The following is a 13,764-nucleotide window of genomic DNA, read 5'->3' as shown; positions in this document are numbered from 1 at the left end:
GACCTCGATATAGCGCTATAAGAACTTCGGCTATAGAATAACGTGATGATTACCCGGATTAAGGCTAAGAAACCTAGGAATAATATAGCGCGGATAGTGCTACTAATTATCGAGGTTACCCGCCCCGAGGACACGGAGCGATTAATAAAGGAGGGAGTCTTTTTTAATTACAGACACTATAATAATAAACTCTATAACCCTAAGATCTCCCTATAACGGTACTTTAAATACCTTAACTTTAGATATAAAGTAGGTTAATACTAGGCGATAAAAGCGCTATACGGATATTATAGTGGTATAGAGTTAGCGTACTAAGGGGGCTTCGCGGCGTATAAGGCTAAGATAGACCCGAAGAGAAGGCGTTACGCCGCCTATAAGGGGCCGTACGCGGTATTCGATAATGAATACCTAAGTAAAGTAAAAGAAAGGGCGCGGACTAGGGAGGTATACACTAATAGGGTAAGGGGATTTAACCTTAGCTAACTTAAGAAATATAGGGCGGAGAGGGAGCGTAGCGTCTTCACGGCGTCGCTAAACACGATAATAGTCCTTAAACCGCCCGAGAAAAAGAGAAAATAAAAAGGACGCCCCCTAGGGTCGCGGAATATCCTCCTTAAATTGTGTACCGCCCTCTTTACGCCTATACAGGATAATAATATTATAAGGTTTCTTACTTTTAATATTACTTTCTAGCCCCTATAAAGCCTTACCCCTTACCCCCGGGCTATACTTAAGGCGTAACTATAAAGCGAAGCGAGCGCAGTATAGCCGCCTAAGATAAATAATTAGAATCGCTTAGTAGAATATAAGGGGATAGCGGGATAGAGTATAGTAGGTGCTCTATAACCGTAGCGGGTATAATATAATAATAGTAATAAAGCCCGGGTTAAATAAAAGGAAGAACCCGATTTACTTAAGGGGATATAATTATAGAATAGTATAGGGGAGTAGACGCGCCCTGCTTTATATATATAAGTAGTATAAGGCCGCTGCGTTTATATAGCATATAGGTAAGGATTAGGCCTAGGCTATAATTAGAGTTAGGATATAATAGTAGGAGATAAATATATAGGTAGTATACTTAATATACTATAAGGGAGGAGAGTAAAAGACCCCGATATATAATCTTATAGCGGAACTAGAGCGGTAGCGTATTATCTTAGTAGGAGACTTTAACCTAAAAACCCCCTTTTAGAACGAGTATAATAGATACGAAAGATAATTAGAAGACTTTATTATACTCGCGCACCGATAGTAACTCGACCTTATAACCCTAAAAGGATATATTATTAGGACCTTAGCCGATATTAATCGATAGTATAGTATACTAGACCTTAACTACGTCTTAGCGGACCTTATATACGTATACTAGGGGGATAATCTAGACCTAATAGGCTTAGACTATATAGCCTAGGTAATTAATATTAATACGGCATAACCGCGCTAGTATATCGCTAGTAAAGGATAAAGGTAGAGGAAGTTAGACTAGGAAGCGGCCTAGAGAGAGGCCTAGAGGCTAGATTATAGAGAAATACCCTTTACCTCGGAAGTAATCGATTAGGTAGTAAATTAGATACTATAGGACCTTATTAGTATTATAGACGTTATAGCGCCGCGCCGTAAGCTAGCCGCCTTCCGCGATAGGCCGTTATAGTAGACGTAGGAGATAGTAAAGGCGAATAAGGAGGTAATAAGGCTAACATAGCGTTATTACGGGCGGAGGTCGCGCGGTAAGTAGAATAAACTTAAGGAGGCAGAAAAATATCGTAATATTCTAGTTAGAATAGAGAAGCGGAAAAGCTAGCGCGGCGCTATTAATATAATAATAGTAGACTAGAAAAGCCTTTAGGTATTATAATATTAGGCCTGGATAGTAAGCTATCTACCCCTAGACCTCCTATCTATCCCGCCCCTATAGCGTAGCGTGGGCGGACTAATCGTAATAATATATAACGGGAAAGCGATAATCCTCGTAGAGAAGTTTTTCCCCTTACTATACCCTATAGAAAGTAGGCATATCGGCGGCGCGCTAAGGATAGCGGTAATACTATTTACGTAAAAGGTCACGGAAGAGGAGGTCTAGTAGGCTATATAATAAATAGTAAAATAGAAAGTACCCGGGGAGGATAGCCTACTAAATGGATTCCTACTTGCCTATAGCTAACCGCTTTATAGGCGATTAGTATAACTCTTCTCCGCGAGCCTTAAGGCCGTATATTTCCCGTAATAATACCGTACTATAGAAGTAATAGTGCTTAAGAAACTAGGTAAACCGAAGGAAGCTTATACGATAGCCTTAGGGTGGCGACCGATATTACTCGTTAGCGTAACGGGGAAGGTCCTTAAGAAGATAATAGTAGGGAGAATCGCGATTATAGCGGAGGAATACTAACTCCTCCCCGCCGGATAAATAGGTAATCGTAGATACCGTGATACGATAATAGCGGTTAGGGCTATTATAGAAAGAGTATACACTATATAGGAGCGCGGCGGGGCTATAGCGTAATTAAAGCTTAATATCTAGGGCGCCTTTAATATAGTACTATACTAAAAACTCCTTAAAGTCCTCGCCTAGTACGGCTTCCCGGACTAGGTTATAAAATAGACCTAGTTATACCTTATAGCACACACGGCGCGCCTACGCTTTAATAGCGATACGGCGTATTAGGTAGAAATCCAGACAGGAGTCTCCTAAGGATCCCCCCTCTCCCCGATCCTCTTTATACTATTTATTAGGACGCTTTACTAGGAATTAATCCGGATACCGCGGGTCGTAGTAGTCGGCTTTACCGATAACACGAATATTATAGCCTTTAAACGTAATAAGGCCATACTACGGGCGTACCTTAAACGGGTATAGTAAGTCTACTAAAGTTAGTCACGGAGGAGCAGACTACGATTTAAGCTATAGAGGTATAAGCTCCTTTACTTTATAAGAAAATAAAAACCGCTACCGCTCCTACTACGCTTTAAGGGCGTACCGGCGCCGTAAGTTAGAGAAATAAAGGTCTTAGGGGTTATCCTCGACTAAAAGCTTATATTCCGTCCCTATATTAGGAAACTTAAAGCTAAACTCCTTACCTAGTAATACGCCCTTATACGCCTCGTAGTATTAGTATAAGGCTACCGTATCGGGGATACGCGTAAACTATACTAAATAGTAGTCCGGAGTGCTATACTATACGCGGCCCCGGCCTTCTATATAATAATAAAAAAAGGGGAGAAGCCGAGCAGAGTTCTTAAAGGATTAGCTAGTAAGTAGGCGTAATGCCTATATATTATTACCGGCGCGTATCGGGCTACCGCTATAAAAGTAATTATGATAAAGGCGGGGGTCCCCCCCCTTAACTTATACTATAACGCCCTAACTATATAAGCGGTGCTACGGATAAAGGATACTTAGATAGAGTAAGCGATACTTTAGGTATAACGAGTAGCCGAAGCGGCTATATAGCGTAGAAGATACGGGGGAGGGGTTAGGCCTTACCTAAGGTCCTAGGGGGTATAAAAGTAAGAGGTTAAGTCCTAGCTCCTCGGGAGGGAATTAGCCTAACGCCTTTAAGAGGAATAGGCGTACCGGTAAAAGCGTACCTTACTATACTAATATAGTAGCGTAGCCATAGCGTGGATACCTTAATTCGACTACGCGGTGCTTGGAAGTATAAGGGCCTTATAAAACTATAGAGTTTTATCCTTACCTAGATTCGAACAGAGAAAATAGGCCTCCGCTATTTCCTTTTTATAAAAGGCGTGCCGGAAGCGGCGACGCCGCGTTACCGGTACGCCGATAAAGGGCCGGAGATAGCGGAATATATCGTATTATAGTGCTAAGATATATTAGGGGAGATATAAAAGCGCCTCGCAGCCGATACGGGCGCGCACTTACTAATAGAATAGGACTAGCTTTTAGCGCTCCGGAGTAAGGAGACCGCGGGGAAGGTCGCGAAATAGTTTTTATAAACTAAGCGCCTCTTAGACTTCTAACTAGCACGATAACTAAAAGCGGAGGCGTAGTAAAGCCTCTATAGCGCTAAAACCTCGGGAATAGATACGGGGAGGCGAAGACGACTATAAAAGGAGGTAAAGACGATTATAAAGGGAATAAGTAAAGGGAGAGTAAGATATTTATTAATAGCTATTATACGACCGCGCTACGGACGCGCTATATTTACTCCTTATTTATATACTTATCGGACTTATCGTTATTATTATCGGAGCTAATCGCTCTACTATCTATTAGGATAACCTTATCCTTACTTTTACCCTTATCCTTAATAGCTAAGACCGTAGGATCCCTTAATAAAAGGACGGGGATACCCTATAATACGCGTTAATAGCGGAGTCGACGTAGGGTTAGCGCGGGGTAACTTATAAGGTAGGCGAGGATAAGCTCTAATATCTCGCCGTTATAAGCGTAGTTACTACTATAGCTTTACGGGGGCGCGGCGGCGGGGGCGGCGATTATACTAAGACTATTAGCCTAGCGGAGGGCGGCGCGGTATACCTAAAAGGCGTGAGTCTAGCGGGTAACCGCCTACTAATACTTCCGGATATTCTATAATAGGATTAGTAATAAGGACGTAGTGTATACGGTATAACGGAAAAGGGGAAAAACCTATAAAGGGAGTCGGGGCAGCGTGGACGGCGGCGGCGGCAGCGATAAGGGCGGTAGTAGTATTATTATAGGGGGGGGGGACCTAATAGAAGGATTAGAGGAGTAAAGGCGTAGCGAGGGCGTAGCGGGGATAAACCGGGGCGTAATAGCTATTACTACGATTACTATTAATATATTTAACGTAACGGGCGCCGGCTTCTAAATCGGGTTAGTAAATATAGCACGGAGTAGGGGCGTTACGGGGACGTAGCGGGAACACGACAGGACTATATACTAGGAGGGTTTTAGCAGGGTACGGCCTAGTAGTCTTATACTAGGGATATAATATATAAGGTATAGGGCGATAAGCGGATAGTAAGGGTAGCGGCGGACTATACCGGGTTAGAATACGAAGCGGGGGTGTAAAGCGGGCGCGACGATAATAGAGCGGGGAACTTATAGTGGAAGGCTAAGGGGTAGCTAGCCCTTTACCCTTATAGGCGCTAGTACCGGCTCCCCTTTTAGTGATAGAGGTTTTATTACTAGGTATCTAAAGGGGTAGGAGAGTTAGACTAAGGCGGGCGCTACGGGAGCGGAGCGGGGGCGGCGTAAGGATAGCGTAACCCGGAACCCCGTTAAATCCCTTACTATTATTACGACGGCTTCCGGTTCTCTATAGTATAGCGGACGATAGGGGACTGGCGTCGAGGTTTTAGTTTAAAATAAGAAGAGGATGTTAACTAAAGAGTAGTAACTATCGTTCGTAGTGTTTAGTCGTAGTTACGTCGTAAAGACTAGGCGTCTTCTTCATAAGGTAGAGTCAGGCGTAGACTAATAGTCTAGGTGAAGACTTAGATTAATCGATATCTTATTCTCTAACAGAAGTAAGACCTAGGATATACTAGCATATATATCTACGGGATCACGGGTGTCCTGGTGATCTCCTAGTCCGGGATCACGCCGGATCACTTCTCGGACTAAGTGACCCTTAGTGATCCTAGTGATCCTCCTATACTAATAGGTTCCCTATACGGGTATATACTATACCGGTTATTTATCACGTGACCCGGCACGTGATATCGTCCTAAGTTATCTTCTAGTTACGCCCTAGTGCGCTAACCGCCCTAGTACGTTATAACTAGTATATCCTTAGTGTATATTAGGTCTACTAGCCGTAATATTACCTTCCCCCTTCTAAGCGCTATCCTAGCGGTTATATAAATAGGTCGCCTACCCCGGGTATATAACCCCCCGGGTCTTCTTCTTTTCTCTTATAGCTAACCGTTATATCCGGTTATATATAGAAATCGTAGCTTTCTCGTAAAACGTAGTATCGAATTAAGTTATCACGTACTATTAAGCTTTCTAGAGTAGAAGTTATGCCTTATTCCTTTTACGAGTCGAAAGGCTTCCGGTACCTTATAATCGAGAGTATCTCTCGTTATAGGGAATATATTCGTCGTGGTCGCTCGTGCGATAGTTCAGGTATCCCTCTATCTTCTCGTAGGTGTCTTCCTATTCTCCGCGAGCCGTTTCTTCTTATTAACCGCTCTCCCTAGTAACACGTATTAATAAAGAAATAGAGCGTCTTAAAACGGAGGAAGAGGTGACCGAGGCTTCCCTTCTGTCTGCTTATCGCGCGCTGGAGAAGGCATAGAAGGAAGCTTCTGAGTCTTTAGCCCGTCTAGCCCGAATCCGTCGTTAGAGGGAGTCTCTTCGTTCTAAGGGTATAACTATAGTAGCCCGTGGCCTTAAGTCCCTTAATACTTTAGAGGCGGCGGATCGCGAGGAGTCCGAAGCGGTGGTCGATGTATAAGCGGCGGGTGCGGTTAACACGATTAACTAGAATCTAATCCTATCGCAGGATATAGGTGATTTTTCGGATATTAATTTTACGTAGACCGCGGTGTCTGGTTCTGGGTCCTAATAGAGTTCTATCGGTATTGCTTTAGGAGTTACTTATAATGAATTAGGTTGGTTCTGGGTTCCTATGTATTATCGCCGTGGTCGTAATTTTTCTATTTTATAAAATATTCGGTGCCGTCTAGCGTCTCTCGGTGGTCGAGGATTCGTTCTACTTCGTATACGTTACTAGTATCTACTATAATTATATCTCGCGTGGTTCTTACGTTTATAGGTACTAGTTCTAATAGTAAAATATAAAAGTTATTATGTATCCTTATTATCGGAGGTAGTGATAGAATATAGTTCGTATCTGAGTTTTTCTCTAGGATTTTAAATAGTCCTAATTTTTTAAAATCTAATTTATCGCTTAGTCGTTATATTCTAACGTTTTTTCGAATAAGGTAGACGCGGTCCCCCCTTAAAAGGGTTAGTCCCTTAATCCTTGATTGATTCGCGTACCTGCTTATTCGTGTTCTGACTATCTTTAGGTCGGTTCGTAATTCTTCGTGTAGTTTTTTCATGCTTTTAACTATTTTTATCGCTCTTAGTGCGTCTGGTCCTTCTAAAGGTTTTCTAAATACTATCGGTGTGAATACGTAATTTACTTTAAACGGTGTTTTCTTTATTAACTCGTTTAACGAGCTATTATATATAAACTGTGTAAGTGGTAGGTATTGCACCTAATTATCTTATTCGTACCCTACGTAATATCGTAGGTACTATTCTAGGACTTAGTTTATAATTTCGGTTTATCCGTCCGTTATAGGGTGAAACGCTGTCGAATGCTTATATTTTATTCCTAGCTAGCTTATAACTGCTTTCTAGAAGTTACTAGTAAAGAGCTTATCTCTGTCCGTGATAATTTTATTCGGTACGCCGTGATCCCTAATTAGGCGGTCGATAAAGATACTTACTAGTTCTTCTACTATAGTGTTTTTAATATATAGAATATAAAGAGTGTATTTCGTGAATCGGTCGATGATCACGAATATACTATTGTAGGCGGTTCCTGTTACTGGATCTTTGGATACTGGAAATCCTGTCACGAAGTCTATTATAATCGATTTCTATAGTCCGTCTACTACTAGTAGTGGCTTTAGTAGTCCGTAAGGTTTATATCGGCTGCTTTTTACTTTCTGGTAAATATCGTAGTTACGAACGAAGTCCCTGACTCGTTCTTTAGTTCCTGTGTAGCCGTATTATTATCGTAATCGGTGGTATATTTTATAAATTCCTTGATGTCTATGTATCGGCGAGGCGTGTGCTTCTTCAAACATAGTATCGGTTATCCGATTAATACTGTTTACCTCTCTGTCCTTTAGAGTAAGAGCTTCTCCTTCCTATTAGAGTATAGCTTACGGTTTAGGTGATTCGTCAGGTATCCCTAGTCGGCTAAGTGCGTCTGCGCGACTATTTTCGCTCCCTTTTATATACTAAATATGGAAATTAAACTCGGCTAGGAATTCTGCCTATCGGATCTATCGTTTATTAAGAACCTTAGTAGTGGTGAATTACGCGAGGTTCTTATAACCCGTGTAGACCTATACCGGGTGTCTTATCCCTGATAGATACGGTCTCTATTCTTTAAAGGCTTCGATAATAGCTATTAGCTCTTTATCGTGGATCTAATAGTTAAGTTCTGGTCCACTGAGTTTCTTGGATATAAAGGCTACAGGGTATAGTCTTCCTTCTACGTCGCGCTATCCGAGTTATGCTCCTAGAGCCTAGTCGGATACGTCTGTTTCGAGTTCGTATTCTTTATCGGGGTCTAGTATTACTAAGATAGGTTCGCTAGTAACCCTTCCTTTAAGAGCTTAGAATACTTCTTCTATTCTTTTATTCTATTCGAAGTTAAGTCCCTTTTTAGTTGCTTTAGTTAAGGGGATAGTAATCTTACTATAGTCCTTAATAAATCGTTAATAGTAGTTAACGAGTCCGAGAAAGGACTAAATATCGCGAATATTCTAGGGTCGTGGCTATTTAGAGACGTATTAGACTTTCGCCTTATCTATACAGATCTTATTAGGTCGTATCGTATAACCTAAAAAGTTAACTTCTTACGTGTGGAATTAAACTTTCTCTGGTTCGACTAATAGGTCGGCGTTTTATAGAAGTTATAGGATCGTGTAAACGTGTTATCGGTGTTCTTTAAGTATCTTAGAGAAGATCAGGATATTATCTAGGTATACTATAACGAAGTGGTCTAGATACTTCCTTAGGACGTCGTTAATAAGTGTTTAGAACGATACCGGCGTATTTATTAGTCTAAAAGGCATAACGAGGTACTCGAAATATCCTCGCTTCGTCCAAAACGCTATCTTCTACTCTTCTTTTTCCTTAATCCTAATTAAGTTATAGGCTCCTTTTAAGTCGAGTACTATAAACTATTACGCTCTAACTAGCTAATCTTATATTTCTAAGATAAAAGGTAGTGGGTAGCGGTTCTTAATAGTTATATCGTTAAGTTATCGATAATTAATATATAGTCGTAGTTTGCCGTTCTTCTTTAGCATAAATAGGATCGGGTATCCTACCGGTGACTATAATACTCTAATATAGCCTTTTACTAGTATCTCTTCGAGATATTCTTCTAAGGTATCTACTTCCTTCTGGTTTAGCCCGTAAATTAGAAAGAATTTTAGGTGTGTCCTTTCCTTTAGGGGTATCTTATAATTATAGTGCCGGTATTTCGGTAATCCGGTCTCTAGATTTTCGGTAAATAGCTTTTTATATTTACGGTATTCTGGTAATACCTTAGCGAGTCTATTATAATCGCTTATTACTAGTCCTTTTTCTGCTTAGATAGTCTAGTAAATTCCTTTAATAATATTAGTTACGCATTGGTGGTTATGCCGTCGCTGCTATCTTAAAGTCTTTCGTACTTCCTTCGCCTTAGTCCCTGACTTCTGGCGGCTGTCTAAGTCTCCCTGAGGCTCCTTCGTCGGTAAGTCTTTCTGCTATTTTCGACGGATATCGGGATCGGGTAAGGTTTCCTTCGTGGTCTCCTACTTACTCTTTAATCTCTACCGGAGCTAGCTAAGCTTTTAGTCTATATCGGGATTCTATTTGTTAAACTATAGTTTGCTAAGGATAACGTCCTTATAACCTATATCGTATATATCGAACTTTATTATTCTAGTCTTATTCTGGATTTTAACCTAAAGGTGTATAGTCTCCTAGTTGATAATAACTTCTTCGTGGGACTGGTTTTTTCTCGTATACGGAGTAATCTTATACTCCTCTTCTAGGTGTTTTCTAACCCAGGGAATAGAGAACTTTCTCACGGCTACTAGTAAGATAAAGTTTCCTGCTACGCCTATATCTAATAGTGCGTTTATCTTATATTTATCGAGTTATATTCTAATATAATAGTGCCCTATACTACTACGTGTTATAGAGTATATCTATTAAGTGCCTTTTATATACTCCTAGCGATAGTATACTCTTAGTTTTTTACCCGTTTAGCTTAGTGTTCGAGGGATGTTTCCTTATCTAAGAACCCGTACTGTATTAAAAGTTATTCTATCCGTCGTAGGCATTTATCGAGGGCCTAGAAGCGTGATTCCTAAGCTTCTTAGTCTTATTCTAGTCGTCGGACTTTCTTAGAAGCGTGTGCTACGTAGCTAGTAGTATTATATCTATCTAACCAGTGCTCGTAGTAATTATACCTAGGTAGTCGATTATCCGATCCTCGTAGGCTCGCTGCCTAGTCGGTAAGAGTGTCTCGGTCCTCCTAAGCGTGGTAAGGTCGCTAATATACAGCTCATTACTATCCCCCGCTAGTATTTATCGGTACTATACGGGAGGCTTTACTAAGGTCCGGCTTAGTGAAACGGACTTAGTGGGTTTATCCTAGTGGTTCTTCCGCGAGCTAGTCGAGTACCCGTAGCTAGATAGCTTCCTCCTCGACTAGGTCGGCTATCTTTATAGGTTAACACTAGAAGTTCGTGTTATTATCCGGGATTCCGTCGGACTCCGTTTCCTAATCTTGCTTTTCGAGCTTAGCGATTCTCTTTCGGGTACGATCTTCTCCCTCCTGGATTTCTAAGGTCTGCTTTTATCTCTCAGCTTCTTCTTTCGTCTATCCGTATTTTTAGAGGATCTCTACGATAGTTTATAAAGCTAGTTCATCCTTATCCCAGTCGGGGATCTTAAGGCCATAGTTATTATCGTACTCGTTACTAGATACTATAGCGAGTATCTTCTAGGGTCTCTTAGGGTAGTACCTAGCTCCGTCTTTCCCTGATTAGTGTGCTAGATAATAGTTATCGTAGCAGGTTATCTAATAGAGTTTGACGTGTGGTATTTTATCCCTATGAATTTCCAGGTGTCTAATAGCGTTGATTTCCTTCTAGGGTCTTCCTTTCTCGATCGCATTCGCCTATCGTTACGGTCGTTCTTTCTTAGGCTTATAACAGTCGCGTGCGTAGTGACCTGGCCTATTATAGTTATAACACTTGACTTTTATTATATCCCTTTTACCCTGCTTATCGCTCTGTCGGTTAATATTATCGAGCTTTATAGGTCTATTATAGTATCTATATAAGGTATTTCCGAACTAGTATAGGTATAATTATTTCTTCTTCGAATTAGCCGTGTAAAACGGAATACTTATTTAATACTTCTTCTAACGGCGTTATTTATAGTTCCGGTTATCGATACGAATTACTAATATAGTATATTCGCTAAACGTCTTAGGTCGGTCTAATCGGTATAGTTTATCCTTTACTTCTTCCTTAAGTCCTTAGTAGTACCGATTTATAAGGGGCTTATCCAGGTAGCTAAGCTTTAACGAGATTTACTAGAATCTCGTAGTATAGTCTATAGCTAACTTAGTCTAATATAGCTAGCTTAGTCGTTTAGCCGCGACTTATTCCTTATCGGGCTAGCCGAAGATAGCGTTAAGTCTCTCGACGAATACGTCGAAGTTCTCGAAGATTACCGTGGTCCCGGGCTTCCTTAGGATCTCTATTCCTATATTCTCTAGGTAGTCTCTATAGATAGACTCGAACTATTTATACGTATCTCCCGTAAGGAGTGCCGCGGTATAGAGTACCTTAGTTTCTTCTGTACGGATACTATCCTAGTAGAATAGGAGATAGCCTCTAAGCTAAGTAATAAAGCTCTAGAGCTATCCTCGAGTCCTGTCGTACTTAGGGGGTATAGGGTATCTATACTTAGCCCTGATTCCAGGATAGTTTAGCTAAGCTTTTAGGATCGTGTTCTCCCCCTGAAGCTGAGTGATTATGTCGCGAATCTGCTGAAGGTCGTTGCTCCCTCTAGTGGTAGTGGTAGGCGTCGCGGTGCTTATAGCGTTCGTGGTACGGTTATTATTGTTCGATATATTGGAAGAGTGATTGCTAGCTACTTCGTCGTCTTATTAAGTTTATTCTAGTCCTTCCTTTTTATCGGAGGAACTGGATTCTTTAGACGATAATTCTTCTTTAGATAAAGTGACTTCTTCTTCCTTAGGCGAAGTAGCTTCTGCTTCGGGCGTACTACTTATTAGCTATTAAGGTTAGCTTACCGAATAGTATCGATTAAAATATTACGACGGCTTCCGGTCCTCTATAGTATAGCGGACGATAGGGGACTAGCGTTAAGGTTTTAGTTTAAAATAAGAAGAGGATGTTAACTAAAGAGTAGTAACTATTATTCGTAGTGTTTAGTCGTAGTTACGTCGTAAAGACTAAGCGTCTTCTTTATAAGGTAGAGTTAGGCGTAGACTAATAGTCTAGGTGAAGACTTAGATTAATCGATGTCTTATTCTCTAATAGAGGTAAGACCTAGGATATACTGGTATATATATCTACGGGATCACGGGTGTCCTGGTAATCTCCTGGTCCGGGATCACGCCGGATCACTTCTCGGACTAAGTAACCCTTGGTGATCCCAGTGATCCTCCTATGCTAATAGGTTCCCTGTGCGGGTGCACACTATACCGGTCATCCATCACGTGACCCGGCACGTGATATCGTCCTGAGTCATCTTCTAGTTACGCCCTGGTGCGCTAACCGCCCTAGTACGTTATAACCAGTATGTCCTTGGTGTATGTTAGGTCTGCTGGCCGTAATAACTATATAGCCGAATAGCACCGGGGATCCCGTATAGAAATTCTAGGGCTATACCTATATCGTACCGACTATATAAAACTTATCTTAAGAACGATAGCTTAAAGGAGGAAAAGAGGAAAGGAGGAAAAGAGAGGAAAAGAGGGAGGGTTATAAGAAAAGGGAGCGGTAGATTAGCCTTACGAGTCACTATGCCTTTTAGGGAATAGTAGCCACGCCCGGTCTATACTATAGCGCTTATACTAGAAAGCCTATATAGCGTGAGTAAGGGAGGTATATAACTAAATAAGGGCTATTATAAATAATAGGTATATAAAGGAGGTTTTAGAATAAATAATAAATAAAGGAAGGAGTAAGAGGGGGGTAGGCGTGCCCCCCCCCTTATAGAAGGGAGGGAGGGTATAAAAGGTGCCGCGACGAGGGAAGAATAACCTCGCCGGATCCGGAATAAAGGAAAGGACGGCGGCGAGGGACTATAGCGATAACGCACCGAGGGCGCGTACGACTAACACGGTACCTACTAAACTAACTAGCCGACTCCTATTAGCTATTAGCCCGGAGGTAAGATCCGGTTTTCGAATAGCGATAAAAACGGGGCCGCGGAGCGATACCATAGCGGCCATGTATAATAAAACTATCTATATAATAAGAGCGTAGGGGTTTTTATCTATTAACGGTTTCCCCTTAAGAATTAGAGAAGGACTATTACCTAGGTGGCTAGCCTAGCTTAGCTAAGCGAGAATAGCGTAATAAATAATAAAAAATAAAATATTAACACTTATCTCGGAGCTATAAGGGTAATCGGTCACTTTAAGGAGAATATCGGGTAGGATATCGTATAGGATATTATAATAGTGTTTTAGGCGGTTAGATTCAGAGTTATGGTATAGGAAGTAATACGTTAAGGTTTACGATATCGCCTACGATTTTCTATATAAAGTTATATACAAAATAGGTACGGTATATATATATCTTAGCGGCGGGTTTATAGCCCCACTAAAATATCACGGTTAAGGTCTTGATATTAAAACGTGAGGTCTCTCTATTAAGTCCCCTTAATTATTAGGGAACCTACGGTACCTTAGGTAGGAAAGGTGCCAGCAGGAGACAAAGCTTTCGGGGAGCCGCTGACTAATAGTCAGCGAGGGTTACCCACAACAACGCACAACAACGGCAGACAGCAACTGTCTTGGG

The sequence above is a fragment of the Sodiomyces alkalinus genome (genome assembly GCF_003711515.1).
Source record: "Sodiomyces alkalinus F11 unplaced genomic scaffold SODALscaffold_1, whole genome shotgun sequence".
Lineage (NCBI taxonomy): Eukaryota > Fungi > Ascomycota > Sordariomycetes > Glomerellales > Plectosphaerellaceae > Sodiomyces > Sodiomyces alkalinus.
This window is presented reverse-complemented; position numbering follows the sequence as displayed.